This window comes from Maniola jurtina, chromosome 14, assembly GCF_905333055.1.
Source record: "Maniola jurtina chromosome 14, ilManJurt1.1, whole genome shotgun sequence".
Classification (NCBI taxonomy): domain Eukaryota; kingdom Metazoa; phylum Arthropoda; class Insecta; order Lepidoptera; family Nymphalidae; genus Maniola; species Maniola jurtina.
In genome coordinates, this window is record NC_060042.1 from 227,018 (window position 1) to 254,923 (window position 27,906).

A 27,906-nucleotide genomic window follows, 5' to 3' on the forward strand; every position below is an offset into this window, starting at 1 on the left:
AAAGTCAATTTCTGGAAAATTTTTGCAAGAAAGTAATTTATTCGTGCAATCATTTTACGTCTATACTCTATGGTTTCAATCGTACCTAGGTAAGTGACCACGACTCATGCAACTGAATCGAAATATCGACAACTTAAAATCATCGCATTAATCGTGGTAGGTATCCGTTATCAACAATCTCTCTCTATAGCCATTAGGTATTCGTCATTACTGAGGGTCGTGACCTCTTTCCATTAATGATGTAATGGTAGGCGTTCTCTTGGGATAATTATAATGCGGTGGGTTCCCAGATCCTTCCGCATACAACTCTCTAAGAGAACGAGATTTCGACTCTTAGGTTAATTGACAGTTATTCCTAGATGTTAGTGGTAGGTAATAACCGGAACCGACGGCTTAACGTGCTCTCCGAGGCACGGAGAAATCGAACAGGCTAAATTCGGACCTCTAAAATCGGTCCCCCATCCAGTTATCGACTTGGGTCGACGACAATCACAATCGATTGATATGTGATAAAATTAAAATCATTACTATCTTTGGTCTATTACGCCAAAGCTTTTACCAAAGAGTATGGCTTACGATACATGTCTTATGCGTGTTCTCACAATTGTCCAGTTTTATTTTTTTACCTATTTTTAGTAGGCATATAAGTTAGTTATAACTCAAAAGGAAATACTTTCCAGAGGGTTGCAGATTTACTCAAGAGTATAATACCTACTAAACATTAAGAGAAGGGTTGACTAAGCCACTTATCGCCCCCCCCCCCCCCTCCCCTTTTTAACCCCCAACATGAGTAATTTTCTGCCTCATATCCAATTCAATTGTTCGTGACTTGATATATTACATATTAAGGCATTCCGACACTCATCCAATCAGATTAGACCGAAGATATCCAACGCTCTTTTATCAGTGACAGATAGGTTATAGCGACAAAATCATAAATCATTAAATAGACGCTTTGGCTACTCTTTTTCGGATTCAGTAGTAAAACAAGGAACGTTGATTGTTTCATCAAGTTCGTCTGCTGTCTGTGAGTCACAGCCATTTTAAAAATAAACTATAACAGCTAAAAAGTCGAAAATCACAGTTATAGAAACTATTAACGCTCCACAAAGACATACAATTTTAGAAAACAAGTACCTAATGTAACAAGTGTAAATTAAAATTTATAACACTCCCGGCAAGTGAAGGTTACAGTAACGAGAAAAGAGCTGATAACTTTCAAACGGCTGAACCGATTTTCTTGGATTATAGCTAAGCACACTCTCGATTAAGCCACCTTTCAAATAAAACAAAACTAAATTAAAATCGGTTCATTAGTTTAGGAGCTACGATGCCACAGATTGATACACAGATAGGTACACATGTCAAACTTATAATACCCCTCTTTTTGGGTCGGGGGTTAAAAAGTTTCCAAAAATCCCCTGTTTGCACTGAATCTTTTTTAGCCCGCACATAAAACGCATAAAATCCGCAATCTGGTTTTTTTTTAATCTTAGTGTACATTGTGTTTTACACTCCCGCCATTGAAACAAATCTAATGACGTAGGCATTATAATTTATCAAAATCGGTTGACCCGTTGAATAGTTTTGAGTGGACATAGGAATGGGCATACATACATACATACCTACATACGAACAGGTCAACCACATAACCCTCGTTTTGGGCTCGCTGTAGTCGGGTAAAAAAAAGACTTTTAGGGCACCTCCTTATCATGAAAATACAATTTTTTTGACCTTTACATATTTGCAAAATTATTATTACCAATGCCCGCTCGATCTTTTGAGGAACATCTCTTTGGACTGAACACTTGATGCCTCAAAGTTGAAGATTAAAAGGGTTAAGTATCTGAGAAGGTTCAAAGGAAGTGTCAGCCTTTATTTACACTGTATTTATGAACTCCTCAAATAAAATGAATTTAACATAAGTTTGCAGCTAAAAGGAATATTCTACTCCAAACCAAAAATGGCTCACAAAACTTAAGCTTGGCAATTTATTCTGGTATTAAATTTCTTTAATACCAAAAAAACTAGAGTACTGCTGAGGTGTAAGACCACCAGATTTCAACATAAGGTTATTCAAGGGACGGATATCAATTAATTCCTGAAAAGCCGGTAATGTATGAGGTTCCTCTGGTGCTGCATATGTTTAGGTATGGGCAGTGGTTATCACATAATACAATATGTTACTCGCCTATTCGTTTGCTCGCTATTTGTAACATAAATAGGTATATTTCAACTGTCACCTTATTTAAAATTCCGAGACTCTCCGAGGCTCTGGGCCTAAGCCCAGAGCTTTTTTAACGGACGTTAAAAAACTCTCGTGTAAATGATGCCTTACCGTTGATAAATTCGCAGTCAAGCGTTAATTGCCATTGAATTTAAAAAATAGTCGTCATTTAAGGCAAAATGTATTTTTTGTCTCCCCGTCACTCTGAATTACTGAAGGACGAAAAATACCAAGAAGGGCCTAAAATAATGCTTAATACTAATGGTGCGGAAAAAGGAACTTTGCTGTTTTGACTACCGCTGTCTGAAATAATTTCGTTTTTCTAAGGGCTCCTTCATATTAAAAAAATGTGTACTTTACTTAATAAGTCTTATTCTCAACTCCTTATCAAATGTCAAAACTTGCTTTAAGAGCCTGTATGAAATATACATTTGACGTGTTTTTATGAACGGTATTTACAATATTATGGTACGATACCCCGACCGAAGTAAGCCCGCTTTCATTTTAGACATCATAATGAAATAACTTCATCTGCGTGGGTTTCGTTTTTTTCGAAACTTGTAGAAATCTTCTATTTTCCTGGGATACACATAATAGAAAATATTTTGTATTTGTTCCCATTGAAAATCCTTTATTTTCGAGGATAAAATGTATCCTTTATTTTCCAGGGATAGAAAAGGATAGTCCTTGGTCCTTCTGCTGTGTTAGTTTTGTACCTTTTGTTGAAATCCATTGAGCAAAATAACAAACAAACAGAAAACTTTACAATATTAAGCTTTTAATGTTAGCAGAAAGATGGAACTCTGAGAAGTAACATTGTTATGAATAAGCCCTAAGTTAGCGCAGATGGTCGGACAAGTCTTTTTCACGAAAGTTCAGTGTTTACGCGTATTTTCACTTAGAACAAAAAACCGCTCAGTGCGAGTCGGAATTGCACACGAAAGGTTCCGTACCATCATCGTACAAGATATAACACTATGTACTTTTTGAATTCGCATGACTACCATTTTTTATATTCGCCACTTGTTTTTTTACTATTTGTTGATATAGCGATGATAGAATTACATACCTACTTTGTAAAATTTTCAACTCTCTACCTATTAGGTAGGTACGGTTCATGAGATAGGTACAGGCTACAGCCCGCTGATGGATAGACAGACAGACCTGTGCACAGACAGCGGACGGAACGGGCGTACGGGACCCTAAAAATATGTTAACCAATGAAAAGCTGTTCTTGGAAACATGTATTATTGAGGGATATAATGTCGATGGTCGGTATAAATAGCCCAATGGCGTAGGCAGACTCTGTGTGAAGTGGAGCATACTAAAAGAAGCCTACGCAGTTATTAAAATTTAATCTTTAGTAAATATCTTTTGAAATTATTGTATAATTTCTCACCTACACGGATTCCTCCGGGTAGGTGGGGATTTTCTCTTCATTTAAATAAGCTCGCTGAAGACATATTGGAGACTAGCTGATGCCCGCAGCTTCGCCCGCGTGGATTTAGGGTCTGAAATCCCGTGGAAAAGTTGTCACAAAGTTCCTCTATCGATTAAAAAAAAAATTACGCAAATCGGTTCAGAAATCTCGGAGATTTCGGTGTACATAGGAAGAAAGACACAACTCCCTTTTTGAAAGTCGGTTAAAAAAGTAGCCTATGTTACTCCCTGATCAATCCTCTGTGAAAACCCCGTCAAAATCGGTCCAGCCGTTCCAAAGATTAGCCTTTTTTCCAGACAGACAGACAGACAAAATTTTAAAAACGTGTGATTCAGTGTTGGTATCGTTCAAATAACCATATGAGCTTAATATGAGGTAGTTATTTCGAAATTACAGACAGACACTCCAATTTTATTTATTAGTATAGATGTCTCTTAACAAGTTAGTTAAGTTGAAAGTTTTCATAGAATAGAATAGAATAGATTTTTATTCAAATAAACTTTTACAAGTGCTTTTGAATCGTCAAATAATTTACCACTGGTTCAGAATGCCGTTTAATAAAACGGAAACCTATTGAAAAATTTTCAAAGTAAGATAACTATACCAAGTGGGATATAGTGAAAGGGCTTTACCTGTACATTCTAAAAAAGATTTTTATTTATTTTTATGCATAACAGTTTTTGATTCGTCGTGCAATATGTCGAAAAGGTGCCCGAGTACGGAACCCTCGGTGACTCGCACTTGGCCGGTTTTTATCACATCGTCATTATTATAGTCGGCCAGTTTTTTGATGAAGCTTTTGGATAAAGATATGAAATATTACCAATAAAGTGATAAGTCCTACTTAATCACACTAATATTATAAAGGAGAAAGTTTGTATGTGTGTGTGTGCGTGTGTGTGTGTGTGTATGTTTGTTACTCTTTCACGCAAAAACTACTGGACGGATTGGGCTGAAATTTAGAATGGAGATAGATTATACCCTAGATTAGCACATAGGCTACTTTTTATCCCGGAAAATCAAACAGTTCCCACGGGAATTTAAAAAAACCTACATCCACGCGAACGAAGTCGCGGGTATCAGCTAGTATTATATAAACGCAATAGTTAGTAGGTATGTATGGGAGTTTGTTACTCTTTCACGCAAAAACTACTGGACGGGTTTGGCTGAAATTTGGAATGGACATAGATTATACCCTGGATTAACACATAGGCTACTTTCTATCCTGGAAAACCAATGAGTTCCCACGGGATTTTTAAAAACCTATACATATATCCACGGGAACGAAGTCGCGAGCATCAGCTAGTAGGTAATAATATGCATAATATTATGTTACTGTCATAAAAGCGAGTAATAACTATGTCGTTATCATTATGGACTCTGAGAATTGAGAAGTTAACGATAAAGATTTTTATGACGGAAATTCAAATGGAGCTTTGTCTTTTATTAATATGTAGAATTCGACTCTCTTACAAGAAACGGTTTTCCGGAATCTTATACCTAGTATTATTATTATAAATTCCGTAACAAGATCAAAAATCATGCAATCCAAAGGCAATCCATTGCTCTGTTGCAACGTGATTAGAGGAAAAACCTATAAAGCAATATACCACCCAACAAACACACTTTCGCATTTATATAAAAAAATTTCAAAAGAAAAATAAAACCGACTTCAAAAACCACAAACACTAAAAAGTAAAAAATAACTTTTATTTAGCTACACATGTAATGTACCTAGGTATGAAGTCGAGCGAGCATATTAAAACAAAATTAGAAATCCAAGAGTGAAGCTCGCCCGACTTCATACCTAGGTACATTACATGTGTAGCTAAATAAAAGTTATTTTTTACTTTTTAGTGTTTGTGGTTTTTGAAGTCGGTTTTATTTTTCTTTTGAAAATTTTTTATTTCACAATTTTTAGTGGCCCCACTGTACGATAATATGCTATGCCCAGTTAAAACCCTACTGTTTACTAAGCTATTGCACTGATCGCGAGCAATTTGCTCCTATCTATTGAGGAGTTCTGTTCTCCATCTCCGAAGATATTCATCAGATCTTCACCAAATTTATATGGGACCACCTGTACAGTATACCCTTTCAAACAAAAAAAAAATTTTCCAAATCGGTCCAGGGGTCTTTGAGTAATCGGGGAACATACATAAAAAATATAAAAAAAAATAAAAAAAAAAAAAAAAAGATTCCGACGAATTGAGAACCTCCTCCTTTTTTGGAAGTCGGTTAAAAATGGACAGGGATGTGCACGAAAAATATCTAAATAAGATGATTTTCAAATAAATTCAAAATATTTTTTATTTAATTAAACTTTTCCAAGCAATTTTGAATCGTCAAATGCGTCTACAATTGGTCGAAATGCCTTTCCTACGTTCAAGAAGCCAATAAAACCCCATGAAATCCTCATGATTGATGACGATTAGAATAGAATGGCATATTCCGCCTTCAAATACAGATTACAGCCAATATTTGAAGGCGATAATACTCTTTATGATAATAAGGCCTTCAGCGGCTGTAATAGGAAATCTTTAGGAAATAATATGTACTTAATAGACATATAGACGAGACTTTCAATGGCAGATGATGTTGCAAGGAATAACTTAGGCTATTCTTATTGCATTGGGTATACCTATAATGCTCTTAATAACTCGACAATAAGTTAAAATGGTATTTAATAAATTCGTTTGCTTCATTTCACGAAAAACTAACTTTCGAAAAAAAATCACATTCCGTGAAAAGCAACCTCCCGAATATCAGCGCTATTGATCTTGCTTATGATTCCTAAATGATTGTAAGTGCGAAAATTGAAATATATTATCACTTTCCGTGAAAAATCACCTGTGAAATCATTTTAAGACAAGTGTAAATTAAACATTTATAACACCCCCGACAAGTAAAGGTTACAGTAACTAGAAAAGAGTTGATAACTTTCAAACGGGTGAACCGATTTTCTTGGATTATAGCTAAAAATACTTTCGATCAAGCCATCTTTCAAACAAAAAAAACTAAATTAAAATCGGTTCATTAGTTTAGGAGCTACGATGCCACAGACAGATACACAGATACACACGTCAAACTTAGAACACCCCTCTTTTTGGGTCGAGGGTTAAAAAATAATAATTTTCCCGAAAGAGAATGATTTGAAAATTAGCAATCAATGCTAGAAACACCAACCTAAAAGTCGAAACTGTGTTCGTAATAGTCGAATTACGTTAATTGTGAAAATTATTGGACTACAAACTTTCGAATAAGCGAAAACCTTTTACAAAAATCAGTTCTGTTGTTAACAGGGCTCTCTCCGTCACTCGTTTCATACAATCGTAGTTCCAATTTCATTTGAATATTAAGCAACCAAAGTCCATGAAATTTTGCAGACATATTCTAGAAACTAATATCTATGTCTGTGGTTTTCCAGATTTCTGTTAAAATATTCGGTTTCAAAGTAACGCGGTCTTAAACATACAAATCTTTGAGCCCCTGTAATTTTAAAACTACATATTTTTAGAAAAATCTAAAACACCACAGACACAGATATTAGTTTCTTGAATATGTCTGCAAAATTTCATGGACTTTGGTTGCTAAATATTAAAATGAAATTGGAACTACGATTGTATGAAACGAGTGACGGAGGAGCCCTCTTAAATCCACTGAAGCGACGAGTAAATCACAGCCGCGGTGGAGTTGGGGGTTTTTCATCCCCACTGATTTGCTGCTGGGGCACAATCAAACTGTTACCCGAATAAAATATTCATAATATTCTGATGCGAAAGTTCGAAAAACATGTTAGTGCAGAATAAGGCCGGATTCAAACGGGCAGCTTGTATCAACGACTAGGTATATTCTATCCCCGGAAAGAAATTAGTATAACGCTCTCTCTGTTACGTAATTCCATACTAATGATAGAGACAAAAAATTCAGTGATGGTTAACCATTTTGAAACACCAACCAATCACAAACGAAATTATGTTTTGTACTTAATTGGATTTCGAATGCTTTTTGAAAACGTTTTATGACTCAAAATAGTTAAGGCCCATTGAGATTTTTGTCTTTATCATTGGTATGGGATTACGCAATAGAGAGAGCTATATTAACTTCTTTACGCGGATAGAGTATAGACCTCGTTATCTTATCGCAACCAGACGTCAAAACAGAAAAAAGGATGAGTGAGGAACAAGATGGCACCCTTATATTAAAAAAAAATTATGATGATGTAAAAATATGAAAATCAACTTATCATACTAGCTGATACCCGCGACTTCATTTAGGTGGTTTTTAAAAAACCTTGAGAACTCTTTGATTTTCCGGGATAAAAAATAGCCGTTTAATATTCACTGTTTGAAGCACATGAGTGCACATGATCTTTCTCTGTGGTTTTAGCAAGTGATCATGTAAGTCCAAATCGTAATAGGTGCATGCCCGGGATGGAATGGAACCTCTGATATCCCTATTAGGAGGCGGACGTCTCAATCTCTAGACTATCAGGGCTATTTATATATTATTATACTTAGTATGGATTATGGTTGGAATGGGTAAGAATAATAATGTAAAGATTTTACTTTGATTACTTTATTTATTTTGAAAACAATCACTTTAGGGAGCTTCCCAGCCGCCCACTCTTGAGATTAGTCCGGGATTTAGAAAGAAAAACAAGGAACCTCAGGAAAACAACTGTAATCCGAAGTAGCATAATATTATACAAATTGTTTTTCAAATTGTTTCATAATAATAAAATATTAACTCGAAGGGATTTTATGAACATCTTTTCTTACCTTAAAAATACTTGAACAACTGGATTAAGGAGATCGCATACGACCGGAATATAATATAAACTGCACGCAATTGAACAACGGACGGAAACAAGTTTCGGACGCGGCTGACGGACGCGGTTGACGGACGCGGCTGACGGACGCTACTGAAAGTAGTGACTTATTAGCAGCAAACTATCGGACGTAACCTTGAGTCATAACGGCCGAGAGAATATCATGCAAGCTGCATCCCAAACTGTGCAGCTACGCCTTACGGACGCGTCCCATAGTTAGTTTCACGGTTAAAGTCATTAAAATTTCTACGACACGCGTGATGTTTTTATTTAAAGACAAGCGCTTGGCTGCAATGAGACTTGCTGGCCAGTGATGATGCAGCCTAAGATGGGGCGCGCTTGCCTGATGCCTATTCACTCTTGACATGAAGATTTAATACCTTAAAACCTATATTTAAAAGTGAAGAGGATGGTTGATTTGACTTGGAACCTAGCGATTTGAATCAGAAACGCGGAAGCAAATCGCTTCGTACGTGTCCGTAGAATTTTGACCACGTACGGGTGCAGACCTTGACGATAAGTTGCGGTGCGGTAGAAGAAAAGTTTTTGGGCACACTCTCCGAAATATATTACATAGAATACCGATAAACAAGCAATTTTACGCCTGACTTTTTCTTGTTTGTTTTCTTTGACGTGATCTTGCTGATGGAATTAAAAAAATGTTGTTCACTTTTTTGCGCTCATAATGACCGTTGCTCTTCAGTCTAGTGGTATGCGATCACCATTATGAGAAAAATTGAAGCCAGTTTCAGGCTGAGGAAGTATTCAATTTGTGTTTAAACTTTAAATGCTAAAGGCTTGAGAATTAAATGGGATAATTTCATCAAAAGCTTTGGCTTAAGCTTTTTCTTTCGTTCGTGTATAAGCCGAGACTAAGCGAGCGCTATGCAGAATAATACGGGGATTAAACCTCCTTTTGCGGTACTCTGTAAAAGAATTTAAAAACTACGCGTCGAATTGAGAGCTTCCTCCTTTTTGGGTTCCGCGCTTCCGGCCGAGTGGAAAAACTGGACCATTCTCTATATTGTTTACTTATGCCTGTATCTCTCTAGCTAGTCTAGTCTAATCTAATGGACTAGGTACATACCTCATTAATTGTCATATTACTTTTATATGATTTATTAATTACGCTGTATACTACCTACTATAGATATCGAATAAGTATAATTATTTTAATTTTTGATTAAACACATTGGAGATAATACCTACCTAAGTATGTCAAAAATAAATTATTTCTTAGTAATTATTAAATCGAGGGTCTTCCAAAATTCGTAAAATCCACATTCGCTGTTTGCTAATCATTTTAAATTATCCACAATTAAACAAAAAAAAAAAGACGTTAAAAATCTCAAAATACGTTAATATTTATGACGTCACATGTATTTCATACAAGCTCCCATTTTGACGTTTGATAAAAATTTGCTGATTTTACTTGTAAACATCATCCCTATTTATAAATTTGTAAATAAAAAAAAACTATTACATTTTTCTGGTGTAAGTTTTTATTTCTGTCGGCATTTCCTTTTTTTTGGCTGCCAATTTTTTATTTATTTAGTATTAATGTTGGTACCAATACGTTCATAATTCATCAAGTCACCCATACCTACTCGGCAAAGCACTCAGCACGTGAACAGATGTCGATACGGATTACGTGCTCGATTGACACGCTAAGCACCCGCAATAATGGATTTTTCCATACTAATGGCATTGACTTCCCCCGATTTGCCCCCAACTTGCCCCCGACTTGCCGTCGACCGGGGCAAGCGGGCCGAGGAGGAAATTGCAATCAAAATGTCAGAGCGCGACATTTTTAGAGCTTTCATTGACACCTTATAACTTTTTAGAACAAGGCTAGGTAAGATGAGGCCTTTTATTTTTATATTACGTGTATAATAAAAGAGTTATAAATGTTGACCATTTTACCCAGAATAGGTGTAATATAGCTAAAAGTAATTTATGGTGCTGAAACGTGGACACTGACAAATGGCCTTGTTCACAAATTCAAAGTTGCTCAGCGAGCTATGGAGAGGGCTATGTTAGGAGTTTCCCTGAGGGATAAGATCCGAAATGAGGAGATCCGCAGGAGAACCAAGGTCACTGACATAGCCCAAACTATTAGCAAGCTGAAGTGGCAGTGGGCAGGCCATGCCTGTCGTAGAGGCGATGGCCGTTGGAGCCGGAAAGTCCTTGAGTGGAGACCGCGTTTAAGCAAACGTAGTGTGGGACGCCCTCCAGCACGATGGACCGACGATATAAAGCGGCTGGCGGGAAGTGGCTGGATGAGGAAGGCTGAGGACCGGGTGTGGTGGCGCTCTATAGGGAAGGCCTATGTCCAGCAGTGGACGTCCACAGGCTGATGATGATGATGATGATGATGATGAATTTATGGGAATGATGATAGCCTAGACAGTACCCACAGGTCTAGTGCCTAAGTAGGTAGTTGAGAAGTCCGCCTACTAGTCGAGGAATACGTGGTTCGATCCTGGGCACGCATCTCTGACTTTTCAGAGCTATGTGCATTTATGCAATCAAATATCCCTCACTAGCTTTAACTGTGAAGAAAAACATCGTGAGGAAACCTGCATGTTCCTAAAAATGTTCTCAAAGCCGCACTTGTCCAGCGTGGTGGAATATAGCCCACATTCACCAACCTATTGCAGCACCTCAGTGCCTCATCAGTGAGGTTGGTCATGATGAAGTAGGTACCTAATCGATGGACGTGCATCGACAACCAATTTTTCACCAGCAAAATCAGTTTACAGAATTATGCAAAAGTGTAATTGATAGCGCACAGTAAAAATTGCAGTTAGGTATAGCCGCGCTGCGGTGAACGAGTAGTTTTTTAAAATAAAAACATGTTTTGCAAACACGATTAGGCTATGTTTCATAATTCGAGCAATAATTTTATTATGCCTATGCACGCGTTCCGCCATCGATTAGGGTTTTAACCACGTCCTGTGTTCTGGGTCGTATGTGTATCAAGTGAATTCTATATGTCGTCAATCGAGATACTCGAGAGACGTCTACTGCTGGACATAAGTAGGTCTCCAATAGGAACCTCCACACGCCATGGTCTTGCACCATCGCCAGCCAGAGGCCCCTGCGACTCGTTTGATGTCTTCTGTCCAGCTAGAGAAGAATGGATAAGTAAGGTCTAACAAAGAAGAAGAAGCCACATCTTCACTCCGCTCCGCTTCAGTGAACATGCACCCGACCCGGGTTTTTTCAGCAAGAACATAATACTAAGTCGTATGAGTTACAATGAAACATACAATAGTAGGTACTTACCTACATACATAATCCTCTAATAAACATCTCTGAAATAAATCGATTGATAAGAGCTTATCAGTAATTTAGAAATAAGCCTGCGTAAATGACACATTTTAACACAAGGATTAAACGTAATAAAATAACGGCTTATCATAATGTCCATTAACGTTAACTTAATGACAAGGGTCAACGCGAATCTGTCGTGTGCGGCGGCCGGACTGACGCGTTAATTTTAGTTACTTAGGCTTATTAATTCAGTTAAAATGTGTTTAAAAGCAAGTGCTCACCATTATTATCTTAACACATACTCATCCCACACGCCCTCCCCTTCTCCTACCTCTCTATTCTTATTCAGCCACTTTAGGTACCTATATTTTATTGCGCACACATAATATTACAGAAAAACAATACATAGAAACTTAAAAAGCTATACAAAGGGTGCAAGGGCGGCCTTATTGCTAAATCAAACTCTTACAGGCAACCTTTGGTGAAAGGTTTTATTTAACTGACCAGATGGTGCAAGAACTGAGAAGTAAAATTAATAAGCTATAGTACTTAAATAAAAAATTGTATACCTTTCCAAAGGTAGTTCCCCAATACTCATTATCCGGTCAATTTCCCCGCATCGTATAATATTCCGCGCAGGCAGCGCCGCGTGAAATTGCTAGTGTCTAAAGTATCCCCACTGATCCCGAAACCGATGATCCATTATGGAGGCTATTTGCTGAACGACCTCGTTTTATATAGATCGGCTTTTTATGGAACTTTCGATCTGTTCAACTGTTACTCCATGACGGCAAGGAGGCACTGCCTATGCTGATATTCGGTGACATTTTGTATGAGATAGTTTTTTAGCACTTTCAATTTTCATTATTAGTACAGTCAGCAACAAATCTAGGTTTGCACCCGTCCATAGTCGCTTGTACTGGCGGGTGCAAACCTAGCTTTGTTGCTGACTGTACCTACCACTATGTTGGCAAGAAAGCATTTTTTATTAGGGTTCCATATTAAAACGAGCAATACTTATAGTTTCGCCATGTCCATCTGTCCGTCCGTCTGTGAGCCAGAGCCATTTTAAAATTAAACTAGGTACAGGATAATTGATAGAAACCACGGTTTCAGGAAATAATGATTATTATCAAAGTTTTTGTCAAATAGTATGGCTGTGAGGAAAAACATTGTGAGGGAATCTGCATGCCTGAGGGTTCTCCATAATGTTGTCAAAGGTTTGTGAAGTCTGCCAATCCGCATTTAGGCAGCGTGGTAGACTATGGCCAAACCCTCGTTATTCTGAGAGGAGAGCCGCGCTCACTAGGGCCAGCCTCAAAATATATCATAAATATCCACTTTCACGTGGATTATATCAGAGGAACCACTCATTTATTACTTAAGAGGGTTTTAGAGGGAAAGGCGAGTAAGGAGGGTCGAGGATGCTCTAACATGTAAGTAATAAAAATTTATTACCTACTTTTGATAAATATTATTTTTGTTTATTTTGTAATGGAAGTAAGATAAAATATGAATGTAATTCTAATGTATATTTCAGTAGTATTGTATGTAAGTAAATGACACCAGTTATTACGTAACTGGCGTTGGCACCTTGAAGGGTTTTGGGACTAAGAGCCAGCGCGTGCCAGACCTTCGTTATTTTATAAAAGCTAAAAATTTATCTGCGTATTGTCCCCAACACAGGGAGGAACGATCACTGACTACGAAAGATTCATGGTAGCTTTGGGAGATAACATGTAATGCCACGATACTAAGTGTCTGGCAATGACGAATGATGGCAATGAATGACGTGATTTCTAATAAGTACTATCCTAAAGAAAATATAAAAAAATCAACATAAGATTTGTTTACATCTTTAAACCTGTTTTAGTAGATAATATTTTGTGCTTGTACGTTAATGTCGCTTTTTCGTTTCGTCGAGTTTCAAATCACAACGGAACTAAAGAAACACTTCAAAAATATCATGTATTGTGACCCAAAAAGTTTTAAAATAATAATAACTCTGATCACAACCCTTAAGAAAGTTTGTGCACTGCCTCCAAATCAAATCCAATAAAATATGGCCCGAAAAAATATTGACCGCAATCGCATACAAGTCGAAAGGTCCAAACCGAATCCGATTTAAAGCTCTTCATCCGATTACAACATTTTTGTATATTTTTCCGTATATTTCGGACGTTTTATTGGATTTGAATGCGGAGAAGCATACATGTGATACGCGACGCATGGTTGGGTAATGAATACCTATTTATTTAAAAGAAAATTTTATAAAATTGAAGATGTAAAGCTCTAGCCTTTTCTTTTACTGTATAAACCATGCCTGCGTGGAATGGTTCCAAGAATACTGGCTGCATTTCTATTTCTCAAGTATACTTTTACAAGTTATTAGGGTTTTTAAATTTCTCTGGGAAGCGTTGACACATTGGCCCCGTGTCATATCAGGAACGGCTTAAAACGGCAAGCGTCGCAAGTATGCCTCTCTTATTATCAAGACTCACATTTTTGTTCCGTTTGCCGTGAAAGCTTTAGTGCAAAAAAAATTTACGAGACATTTCACCGCGATACCTCATCGGATGACAGAACTCATACTTTCATACAAGTACATTTCTAAAGGGGCAGTTTCACAGACCATAGAAATCAGAAATAAGGTCAACTCTCAAAAGTTGACACGCCTGCAAAACTAATGGTGGTCTCAATGAAACTGCAATCAAAAGAGAACTCTGCAACCACAAATTTAGAGTTCACTTTACCATTAGGTTCAGTTTTCCGTTAGTTTCAGTGGTGTATTCAGAGAGTTATAAATTTCATAAATAGGTAAAATCTGGTCGCTCTGAAAATCTAGATGATATTTTTGGAAACTTTTTTAGGGTTCTGTCAGCGATCCGAATCCGAAGGATGCCAACGGGACAATTACCTACTAAGCCTCCGTTCTCCGACTATCCGTCCGTCTGTCACCTGAGGCCATAGTAGAGAGAAATAAAAGCTTCCAAAAATATTGATATTATAATAACACAAATAAAGTTCGCACGATACGTCACTTAGTTTTCCGCACAGCTGGACCTGAGCTATTCTGCAAATTTATTGCGCGTTGAATAAGGCACTAAAACCAACGACATATCAAAATTATTACACAATTTTGTACTCTAATATCAAAGTGTTAGAGTTCAATTCGGTTTACGATTGGGTATTTCGCTAAATACCCTGGGCTATTAGTTTTATGGTCACGTTAACACTTTTGAAGCTTGACCCCTGGCTGAATGGCAAATTGCACTAAAAGTCAGAATGTTGAGGTAAACAGGGGATTTAGTTTGATATCTGTTTTAAACATAACGCTTTTATTATTTTACTGAATTTCGCTGGCGTGAATTTAGGTTTTAAAACAAGTAATTAATTAAAAGTTTTCAATAAAAAAATGCCCGACTGCGGTTTGCATTGCATCTTTTTCAGCCGCAGAATGGATAATTTTTATGATTGGTCACTCCAAGCTGTTTTCAAACATATGTATCTATAGATTGTGTACCTATACTTTTGTATTGCCTTTAAAGGCTCTTCATAGGAGAACCACAGTTTTACGATGTACTAGTAAAACTGTGATAGAACTAAGTCTCTGAGTTAAGCTGCCGACTTTGGAAACCTAAAAAGAGAAAGCTGATGGAAATTAAAAAAAAAGAAAAATATTTATTTCTGAAATTTAGAAAAAGCTAGTAGTCTACTAATAGGTATATGTACCTACATATTATACCTATTAGTAGACTACTACTTAATAGTCTTGCATCCCGAAAATGTCTCGTTTATTTACATTTCGGTAACGCGATGAACGTCGAACGAAAACTAATTCTATCAATCAAAGCCAGATTACTGAGTGACTCACTCCAAATTGCGTTACCGCGAGTTTCCATTATCAAATTATCGGACGCGGACTTTTTAAAATCGTTTAGCCAAAAGTACACGTCTCTACGTCTACATTAGCTTATATCCCGGAGACGGACATAGGCTATTTTTATTTCGGAAAATCAAAGAGTTCCCACGGGATTTCCAAATAGGTACCTATTCCAAATACCTCTTAACCGATTTGTATGTTTGGTACCGAAGTAGCTGGCGTCCCTGTAATTGATATAGGCAACTTTTTATCCCGGAAAATCAAACAGTTCCCACGGGATCTTTAAAAACCCAAATCCACGCGGACGAAGTCGCGGGCATTCTTTAGTTTGTTATAATTCTAAAGCAAAAAAATATGTGTAGCTAAGTACCAAATAAACCCGACGAAGTTAAGATTTCCATAAAGTTAACAGTAATCAACTTGTGTGATAAATGGAATATTTTGAGGCCGTCGTCGTTTTACGAGTTCTTTATAAACTTATGCTGCTTATAACGTAAATGCTGAAAAGTTTTATACCAGACCAAATGAGGCCCTTTCATTACATCTTATTTATCACTTTTTATTTAGCGAATGAAAATATAAACAAGTATATAATGAGATTACGTAAGAAGAGAATAAGTAGTAAAAAGTTTATATTCTGTATTAAAAACGAAGTGGGTACCTATTGAAGTGAGTATTTTTACCAGCACATAGAAACTTTTCTAGAAAAGTGTAAAATATAATACCTATACTACATCATAAAAAATACAATAATATCACAACATGAAGCCCCGTCAGGGCGTTGCAAACGCTTTACAACGGCATTGTCCAATACATTGGGTCAATGTGAACAGGAGTCTTTATATTTGACACCACGACTGCTCTTTATGCGCCGTCCGTAAAAAGGCCAATTTCCCTATTGAAATCGCGGCGGACATTGCCTTTTATGATTCTCAGCCAAGTCATTGAGATTTCTGAAGAAGCTGATCAGCTCTTGACCTATTTTGAGCCGCATTGGCCAAGTTATTTCTATTCATCTTTAGTTATCATGAGGTTTTATATTCGTAAAAATGATGAAGTGTTTGATGTTCATGGAAAATAGATTCTCAATATAGCCATTGATAGTTTTTAGGGCTCCGTAATCGAATTGGAACTGGGCGCCTTTGGAATCTTCGTAGCTTTAGTTTTAAGTGTGCGTAATTAATTATCACCAGTATATCCTCTTACAAAAGTTTGGGTGTCCAATGGGATCCTATTACTAAGCCTGCGCTGTCCGTTCGTCCATTTTATCACTTCAAAGTCAAAGTCAAAGTCAAAATCATTTATTCTAAGTAGGTACAATTATTGTACTCCTTTTGATGGTCGAAATTGTTAAACTTGTACGATATAGTGGTGATAATTAATTACGTTACTTAAAACTAAAGCTACGAGCACTCAAACTCGAAATCCTTAAATTTTGAATTAAGTCTCTATAATTCTAAAGGTGCGATTTATCAAGTAGCAGAGACAACGAAAGAATCTATCGCACAAACTATTTGGTACTACATACCTCATGTTTTGACACGTTATACAAATTAAAAATTTATAACACCCCCGACAAGTGAAGGTTACAGTAAATAGAAAAGAGCTGATAACTTTCAAACGGCTGAATTGATTTTTTTTGATTATAGCCAAGAACACTCTCGATCAAGCCTCTCAAACAAAAAAAGGTAAATTAAAATCGGTTCATTAGTTTAGGAGCTACGATGCCACAGATAGATACACCGATACACAGATACACAGACACACAGATACACACGTCAAACTTATAACACCCCTCTTTTTGGGTCGGGGGTTAACCTTTCAAACAAAAAAACTAAATTAAAATCGGATTATTAGTTTAGGAGCTACGATGCCACAGACAGATACACAGATACACACATCAAACTTATAACACCCCTCTTTTTGGTTCGGGGGTTAAGATTTATCAAACATGCTATATTAAATCCTGACTCGCGATTGTTCATTGAGTAGGTACGATAAAGCTATTCATCCAGCAAATGCGATACGATTGACTCGTTCAATGACGTGTGGAAGATTCATATTCTTACTGCTAGAGAACTTGGGATAATGTAGTGCCCGTCTATTCTTTTGTATGCGACATAATAGATTTACTTACATAGACATAATCTGCAGATATATTTTATGCAGACCGTCTGTTATATTGGGCTATATTTTTATTGATTGGAGCATTATTTATGTTGTAAAGTAGGTACCTACTTAGTAGGTACTAGAGTACCATATATGATGCCCGCGACTTCGTCCGCGTGTATTTAGGGTTTTTAAACATCCTGGGGGAACTCTTTCATTTGGATTATAATATCAACGCCCAGGTTAAAATCCCTAGCGGAGCTAATCAGAAATTCCAAGCGTGATTTCAAACTAACTCGTTTAAAATCATCACTACAAGATCTGAGCAGAGTCAGGAATTGACACAGCCGATCATCAAACCCACATCAAGATCTTACTGAGCTAAATGAACTTGTCTCGTCTCTAAACTTCCATTGTTCAGATTAGACTTCCTGTAAAACATCCCCCTGTATATTCTACTTATTTCATTTTCCTCCGTAACTAAAAATAACATAAAATTGTTCAACAAAAATTATACACGTGTAAGCAGAGAGTTGTTATGTATCTAGAGCGGCAATGTTCCGCAAAACAGACTCGCATTTTGTAGTTATTGTTATTGGCGTTTTGCCGTTCTTTTGTAAAAAGTGGCTTAACCCAAAAAGTTGTTATTGAGTTAGCCAAAAAACGGGGAATTCTCAAAATCGTAATAAAAATCTGAAATATTTTCAAAGAAATATACGATGTAAAGACCAAGGTTCTATTTATCTAATTTATTAATTCCACTACAGTTTCGTTATTTAATTAAACAGTGGTGCTATTTTGACGTAAAGGCAGGTCCAAACTTGCGCACATGCACGAACCGTGCATAGAACGCGTATCTTAACCAATATTATTATAACAGAGCGGTTCGCTAGCATGTTGGACAAGTCACGGCACCATGTTCGTGAGTGTTTGGGAGTGAGTAAAAACATGATATAATATGCTGTGTCGCGACATGCACGTGCGCACAGAGATAGATGCTCGATACGAGTTCTGTGCAAAGTTCGTAGTACCTACGCATGTGCAGGTGTGAATCCACTACAATGTGTAACCAGAACGCCAGCAAAAACGAAGACAGGCGATAGTACCTACCTACTGATGATTATTATTGATAAGGTATACAAAAAAAAGTAAATTTATTGTTTTAAATAATCCTGTATTTTTCAAAAGTTCACAATATGTTATCTATGCTAATATTATAAAGAGGAAACCTTTGTATTTTTGTATGTTTGTATTGAATAGGCTCAAAAACTACTGGACCGATTTCAAAATTTCTTTTACCATTACTTAGAGGGATTCTTCCAAATCCGTATAGGCTATATTTTATCCCGGAAAATAGAAAAAATAAATGTCCACCCGTGCGAACCCGGGGCGGGTCGCTAGTTGCAAATAAAACATCCAGCTAAAGGTCAACGAACGTTACGTAAATAGGTCACTCGGAGTCAATGCCATGTCATTGGTGGAGCATTGACCCGAGTTTTGCACGGGTTTTGCGGGTTCGAAAAATACTAAATCACTAAAGCTACTAGATAAGGCAAATGGTTATTGGCATTGGATTGTGTTGAGGTAGTAGGTTTTACAATATCTAACCCTAAGTTTTTTCTAGCGTTACACCTTGTATTATGGCGCTTGTTACTCCACGGTCTAACTCAATGAGTCTACGTAATAAAATGATTGCGTAAATATTTCGTATTTATGTAAATACACAATAGGATGAACACGAAGTTCAGAATAAGTACTCGGAAATTCACCAGTCTGAAATGTCGACGACGCTCTATAGTATAGAGTTAGAGTTATATTATAGTTATAGGAGAGAGTCTATACGGTTCTTTAGTCTCGTTTCCAAGTCGTCTTAACAAATGATAAAATTATTATCTTGAACAATGGCTACCTGTCTAGCAATTAAAAGAAAAATCGGCCAAGTGCGAGTCAGACTCGCGCACCGAGGAGGGTTCGTCTACACTCTACAGTCGTGTTTTTTGATAAATCAAAAACTATTATGCATAGAAATAAACAAAAATCTATTTAAGAATGTACAGGTTCATAATATTATGATACCCCAAATTGGTATGTTAATCTTACTTTGAAAATTCAAAAAACATTTTATTTTATTTTTGAAAACCTTATTGCACGCAACATATTATATACAGAAAAAATACATACAGAAACTATACTAGATGGTGCATAGGCGGCCTTATTACTATAGCAATCACTTACAGGTAACCTTTAGTGTATGGTTTGTTGTATCATTATTATATTTTGTTCAGGAACACATTTTTTTTGTTATGTTACCACAAATTCACAGTTTTCGGATTTTTCCTCTTACGTGTGCCATAAGATCTACCTACTTGTCAACTCAGAATACAGTGGAACCCTAAAAATATTCAAAAAATACGAATGTAGGAGTTACGAAGCATTAAATGAACATTCAAACAAACACTGCTTAAAATCATACACATTGTGTTCGGTAAAAGATAGTGCATATTCCATAGCATGCACCAATATTTGAACAGCTACACAATGTTTGAACAACTCTTTTATAACTCTGCCGTGCGAAAGACAGGCCAAATAAAACAGCGAAAATTCCCCGGAAAAATGTGAAGTTGCAAGAGTGCACCCAGTCCGTGTGCTTCCTCATTAACACGGCAATGTGTTCTCGCCTTTATGTTGTGTCAAAGCTCAAAGGTTATTAGGATGGGTCTACATCTGACATTTTCACCGATCAAATTACCTACGGCAGCAAATCAAAAAGTGTGAATACTGAATGAATGTGAATGTGGGTGAAAGTGTGAAGTGTGCGCGACAGTTTGAGATGGCAACCGGGGTGGGGACGCCCCGCACAGCTCCCGCGCTTGCCCGCTGCGGGTGAGCGCCACCAGACCAGGCCAGTGATTTAGAAATTATATAATTTCAAACCCTGCCGGGAATCGAACCCGTGACCTCCCACTAATAAGACCACAGTGCTTACCACTGCCCCAGGTCGTCAAAATTGTTTAACAACCCGAATCGCCGCGCCTGTTCCTTTTAAACATACTTCGGGAACCACTTTTTACACCGGAACTCCGGCACAGCAAAACATACAACAAACTTAGTTTATTTACCAACCAACCAATTAGCTTCTTCTGCTTGAGGTAGGATAAACTAACCCGTAGGCACTAGGCAGGTATAACTGATTATGTGCGACACAGCTTTCAACAAGTGTAAATTAAAAATTTATAACACCCCCGACAAGTGAAGGTTACAGTAACTAGAAAAGAGCTGATAACTTTCAAACGGCTGAACCGATTTTCTTGGATTATAGCTAAGAACACTCTCGATCAAGCCACCTTTCAAATAAAAAAAAAACTTAATTAAAATCGGTTCATTAGTTTAGGAGCTACGATGCCACAGACAGATACACAGATACACACCTCAAACATATAACACCCCTCTTTTTGGGTCGGGGGTTAAAAATAAAAGTTTTTCTTTCTTTCTTTCTATAAAACCTTTCTAGGTATAATATTACCGGCACTGCACTTTCTCGGACGAGAATACTGGATTATTATCTTATATGTTCTTGCACTTCCTTTTATGCATCTTAGCGTGTTATGAATTTATGTTCTAAAAAGCCTTGCGTTGTAAACCGGCGCTTAACAGCTGCTTAATGGATTTTTAACAGCTTATGGTGATAGATGAGCAGGAGCTTACGGCTCACTCGATTGTAAGTGGTAATCTTCGCTGAAAGCTCACAAAGTAATTACTTTGAAAGAAAGTTGGCAGAAGTTTTATATGATCTACAACAATGTACAACATTAATTTTACACTATCATAAAAAATCTGCTAAAATTTAAAAAAATTGAAAATCCTAAAATATCTATTAAAAATAGCAATAATTACGACCACTACTAAACTAAACCAGAAGCAATTTACAAATTATAAATTTCAAATTTGCTCCTGCCAGGAATTGAGTCCGGGACCTCCCACAGCGATCACCAATGCATCAGAGAGGTAAACAAATAAAATCATTATTTCTAATCTATTCTCCAGTCTTTTCTCTTTAAAATATTAGTAAGAGAGGAATTGTGCATTTTATTTTTATTCTTCTGTGGTATGGAAACTCAGCAATTGAATAGAAAAAATAGAAATATAAACAGAAAAAATATTTTTATTATGATATATTCCGCACAAACAAGTCCTTTACAAAGGACAGTGAAAGAATAACATTCCGCAAACATGCAAAAAATATACGCATTGTAAAGAGCTTCCTTTTATAAACTGTTGGTTTTATTTTTTACTTTACAAAAAACCAGCCAAGTTTGATTCAGATTGGTGCACCGAGGGTTCCGTAGGTACTTGAAAGGATACTTTGTTTGCTTTAGTTAGTTTATCGCCTCGATAACCAAATTCCTTTTGTTTGCAACAAGGTATCTACTGTTTTATGACATAAATGAACGTTTTTGTTTGTGCGTGCGTTTGTTGCTTAACACCTACCAAACACACGGCAAATATTACCTATCACCTTAGAATAACCACCCGAATTATCCCTTGCTTTAATGGTGAAGGAAAACATCGTTGGGAAGCGTGCTCAGAGCTCTGCATAATATTCTCAAAGGTGTGTGAAGTCCACTAATCCGTACTTGGTCAGCGTACTGGATTATAGCCTAAGCCCTTCACATGCTGAGAGGAGACCCGTTCTCAGTATAAGCTGGTGATGATAACTGCGCTCCCAAAAACGAACTAAAAAGTAAAAAAATCAAAGATAATAGTGTCCATACAACCGCCATATTGAAATTAAAACATAAATGTATACCTAACTAGTGTCAGTCGGGATGATTTTTTGTCCGCAATTACACCTGTAAGTTTTTCTCACGTAACTTACGTAATTAATTGACGGCTTTATAAGAGTGCTTGTATTAGTTTTGTCGTAAGTTAGATCATGCAAGCTACTTGTGAAAAAAAAAAACTTACAGGTTTATCCGAGGTCCAACGATACCCCATAATATATCAAAAATTCACAACGTCAAAGTACGTACTTTATAACCAATTACAATGTAAAGGATTATTAAAATGGTAAGAAAGCTTGGGAACAGCTTTGCTTTTTGTGAAGAGTAATAATAAAAAAGAATACACAGCTGAGTTTGTTGTGGGCTCTTGTCAGACCTGGCTCGTAGCTTAGTTTTAAGTTAACGTAATAAATTATCACCATTACATCATTATCTTCAAATCCAACAATTTAACAATCAAAAAGTATAGCTGCAATGATACCTACTTTGAGTAAGTTATTTGACTTTGAAAGACAATTTTAGTACACAACACACGGAACCATAAAACAAGGTGTAGGTAGAAAATATGTCGCCACATCCAACGGTTTCAAAGAGGAACATTTTCATATTTTCTGCGTTAATTCAATGAAAACGCCTCTCATGTCTTTTGAGTTCGCACGTGAAAATGCTAATGGGTGCGACGAATATTTTATAATCATAACGAGAAAAGGGCAGCCGGGTTATTCGATGTTACGTAGGTAAATTATCAGCTATAAACATTTGCACTACTAGTGACTAGAGGAACCCAATCGCTGGCGACTGTCCAGGAGTTTTTCCATCCCTTGAATATCCTTCATCATTATTCCATTGTAGCGACCCACAAAAAGCCAAAAAATTAAGCAAATAGCGCACTGTACAATTATGATATTTTAACTAATAGGTAGGTACCTAGTTTCTTTACACGCATAACCTAATTTTTATTTATTTTTTATTTATATTTATTAAACTTATAGAATATACCTACAGGGCATTTTTGTTACATTCAGTGCCACAAAAACAATAGTCGGTTTTACATACTAGGGAAAGAAAAAAAAAATTCTGCTCCTTTTTGGGAATACATATTCCCATATACGAAAAAGTCCCCTGAAAAATAAAATTAAATTGAATTTCTAATTCAATATTTGGTTTTGGGTCAACGGTCTACCTGCACCAAATGCCAAAATTTCAGGTTTGTAACTCATTTAGTCTACGAGCTTGAGACCTGTGACACGCGGACATACAGACAGACAGCAGAGTGACATTAATAAGGCTCCGTTTTTACTCATCGGGTACGAACTTTAAAAAAGGAGTTGCGACGTCCAGGTTGAGAAACGATGGTAAGTATACGGTATCAATAGCGCGTTCGCACTTTACAACTTTCTCCGTCCGATGTCGGTTTTGTTGACTGCGACAAAGGAACTGTCCCCTACATGAGACATCCACACTATTGTTTTGTAACGATCGCGAGCTGTCATGGACTATACGAGAAAGTTACGAAAATATCACTGGTAACTAACTACTAGAGCTACAGCTGAGTATATGCTCTGGCCCGCACAGGGTTTGAAGTCAGGGTAGGCATAAAATTAGACAGGCATATATTATTATCAGGCAGCGCATAACGAAAACTGAGCATTGAGCTATTTCAACTAGAGCAAGCAGTGCTTTTGTGCCTGTATGACCTGCACGCCACTAGACATGTGGTCTGTGGAGGTCCGCCTCTTATCCTGGGGAGCGGGGTTTCGCTCCTCCAAATTTCGGAATTATATGTGTTTTAAGCAAATTAATATCACTTGCTTTATTACGGCGAAGGAAAAAAATCGTGAGGATATCTGCATACTTGAGAGTTCTCCACAGTGTTTTCAAAAGTTTGTGAAACTGCCAATCCGCACCGGGCCAGTATGGCAGACTATGGCCTAAGCCCTTTTTTATTCTGATAGAAGACCCGTGATCAGTAGTGGGCCGTGTAGTGAACATGATGATGATGATATTATGCTCAAATATGCACTACTAGCTGATGTCCACGACTTCATTCGCTTGGATATAGGATTTTTAAAAATCCCGTGGGAACTCTTTGATTTTCCGGGATAAAAAATATTTTTTGTGTTAATCCAGTATGAATAAATGAATGAATATACTTACTTACGCCACAAAATTAGTACAGAAAAGTAGCACAACAAAACACAAATACAAAGCACAACAAAATATAGGCAGGTAGGTCGTACAATTTGGCGGCCTTGTCAACCAGTATATAAAATCTATCTCCATTCCAAATTTCAGCCGAATGCGCTTAGTAATTTTTGCGTGAAAGAGTAACAAACATACATACACACACACAAACTTTCGCCTTTAGAATATTAGTGTAATATGATGAAAGCTTTTAAATAATTTTACCTCGAACAAAAGCATTATCTTCTTTACCTTCGGAAAGAAATCTAATTAGCTTTGCAAACTTTGCCTTTGTTGTGTAAGCCCTCCGCGTAATATCACGCTACAAAGAGATTCTTCTAGAGGACTTTAAAGAATTAACAGGGCTCTCTCCGTCACTCGTTTCCACTCGTTTCATACAATCGTAGTTCCAATTTCATTTGAATGTTAAGCAACCAAAGTCCATGAAATTTTGCAGACATATTCTAGAAACTAATATCTGTGTCTGTGGTGTTTTAGATTTTTCTAAAAATATGTAGTTTTAAAATTACAGGGGCTCAAAGATTTGTATGAAAATTTTAAGACTGCGTAACTTTGAAACCGAATATTTTAACAGAAATCTGGAAAACCACAGACATAGATATTAGTTTCTAGAATATATGTGCAAAATTTCATGGACTTTGGTTGCTTAATATTCAAATGAAATTGGAACTACGATTGTATGAAACGAGTGGAAACGAGTGACGGAGAGAGCCCTCTTAAGATCACCTTCAAACAATTTAATGCCATTAAACTCATTAATTTCAATATAGTTAAAGCAATAAGCGATGTGATTAGAAGAAGAAATACGCAAGCAAAGTATCGGACCAATTGGTCCTTAAAATAATGATAATATTATGAAGTTTCCAATGAGTTGTAATCTCATCTTGGACGAATATTCTATGTACATTTTTAGGGTTCCATACCCGAATTGAAGCGTGAAATTTTCCTCTAGCGCCATTCTTCTAAAATAATATATTACTATTTGGCTTGATAACAAAATAATATAAACTGAAATATGTTTTATGTCACACTGAAACATGAGTATTCCCTAGAAGCGATGCCATTATGGTATTATATTACGGTTTTGTGTGATACAGTCAACAACAAAACTAGGTTTGCACCCGTCCATAGTTGCTTGTACTGGCGGGTGCAAACCAAGTTTTGTCGCTGACTGTACGATAGTATTACCACAATATACTTGTATTGAGTAGGTTCATGAAGAAGAATTATTTATTACTTATACTTATTCTTTGATGTACAATATGTATTCGGTACTTATTGTGCTCGGTGTTATATCAAAATAAAAATATAGGTATAGGACTTTTGGAATAACATTCTTTTAGAAACTTCTCTTCTTTTCTGATTATAATATAGGCACTAACTCTACATCAAAGATTACTTATTTAAACATCAATTTTGGAGACTTTGGAGAAATTAAATTAGCTAAAATCATTGATATGGAGTTAGTAGGCAGGTAAAATATTTTTAGGGTTCCGTACCTCAAAAGGAAAAACGGAACTCTTCACTTTGTTGTCTGTCTGTCTGTCTCTCCGTCCGTCCGTCGTGTCTGTCAAGAAACCTATAGGGTACTACCTGTTGACCTAGAATCATGTTTGGCAGGTAGGTAGGTCTTATAGCACAAGTACAAGAATAAATCTGAAAACAGTGAATTTATGGTCACATCGTTAAAAAAATTTAAAATATGTTTCAATTTTCAAAGTAAGACAAGTAAGATAACTATACCAAGTGGGGTATCATATGAAAGGGCTTTACCTGTACATTCTAAAACAGATTTTTATTTATTTTTATGCACAACAGTTTTTGGTTTATCGTGCAAAATGTTGGAAAAAATACCCGAGTACGGAACTCTCAGAGTAGAGAACTGACTCGTTTTGAAAAATCATATTTTTAATCAAATTATTTTGTTATTTTGGGCAAAAAGTATGCAAATGAAAGCCTTTTCATTTCCTATTCACACAAAAAATTCAAATGAGTAAGCACAGTAGTAAAATATGACGTGGGCTGTTCCCTGTATTTTCATTTTTACGATTATTTTTCATTTTGTACCGCCCCCAATTTGTCACCACTGATTTATGCAAACCAATTCCCGTTCCCACCTTCGCTGCCATAATCCTTATTTAAAGCAATTTTTTTGTTTTTTTTAGAGTTCCTTAAAGTAACATCCACACACCTTTGAAATTTAAAATTGCCATACTTCTTCCAAGCCCACTGGGATTTTAAACTTCATCGTCACTTGACACGTGAGAACATAATATCATCAAAAAAAATATTTGATAACAAAAAGTCACTAAACAAGAATAGGAGAAGAAAAAATGGGCTATCCACACTAGTTATATTAAAAATACTAAAGTATGTCTGTCTGTCTTTGTGTCTGCCACCTTTTGACAGCCCACCTAAATTTTGTACAGAGGCTACTTTTTGTTCCTGAAAATCAAAAAGTTTCTACGACTAAATTGAAATGACTAAATAATTTCTAAATTTACATGGACGAAGTCGCGGGCATCATCTACTCATAATAATAAAAAAAAATTTAAAAAAAAATTCTACGTCCCAAGTCGTCGGCATACGTCCCAGCTCGTAGCTAGAGCGCTGAATCTTGAAACTTCATATTTTGCACGAAGGTTTTATCGAAATAGAAGGTCCCATTAAGCAAGGATTTTCCGTGTACAGGATCCAAGTAGATTCCAATGCAGGTTATTTTCAGTTACATTGGTTTATGTGGTGGCTAATTACTTTGTTTTGATAGAATTTAGTGAAATTAAACCGAGAATAAAACAATTGTTTGTTAAACAGACGGGAAATGGAGCCGCCGGTATGATGGAGTTTAATTGTTCCATTCTGCGGCTAAATAAACTGCGTTTATGTGTTATTGAAACTGACTGTTCATTGCGCAACGCACTTGCTATTGGAAATGATAACCTTTGGCTGCCGAAGTGATTGGCATGCCCTAATCGCCTAAGTGTATTGCTCTATTTATCCTCTCTATAAGAAATATACCTACTTATTCAAGTTCCGATCTTTAAACCTACTACAGCGCAAGCACAATCAGTAAGTCATGGCTTTCTTGCAATTTTAGGGTTCCGTACCTCAAAAGGAAAAACGGACCCCTTATAGGATCACTTTGTTGTCTGT

At 36.6% G+C, this 27,906-nt stretch overlaps 1 protein-coding gene and 1 long non-coding RNA gene across 2 annotated transcripts in view; one reads left to right on the forward strand and one right to left on the reverse strand.

Annotated features, from left to right (window-relative positions):
* On the reverse strand, positions 1 to 27,388 carry LOC123871572. Its single transcript, XR_006797283.1, has 5 exons — positions 27,378 to 27,388; positions 22,186 to 22,192; positions 17,072 to 17,186; positions 16,574 to 16,578; positions 1 to 11 (listed from the first exon to the last, which is right to left on the reverse strand). It is a non-coding gene; the product is annotated as an uncharacterized LOC123871572 (long non-coding RNA).
* The window catches only part of LOC123871556 (allatostatin-A receptor), a 107,258-nt gene that overhangs the window by 4,957 nt on the left and 74,395 nt on the right, over positions 1 to 27,906 (forward strand). The window lies entirely within an intron of this gene.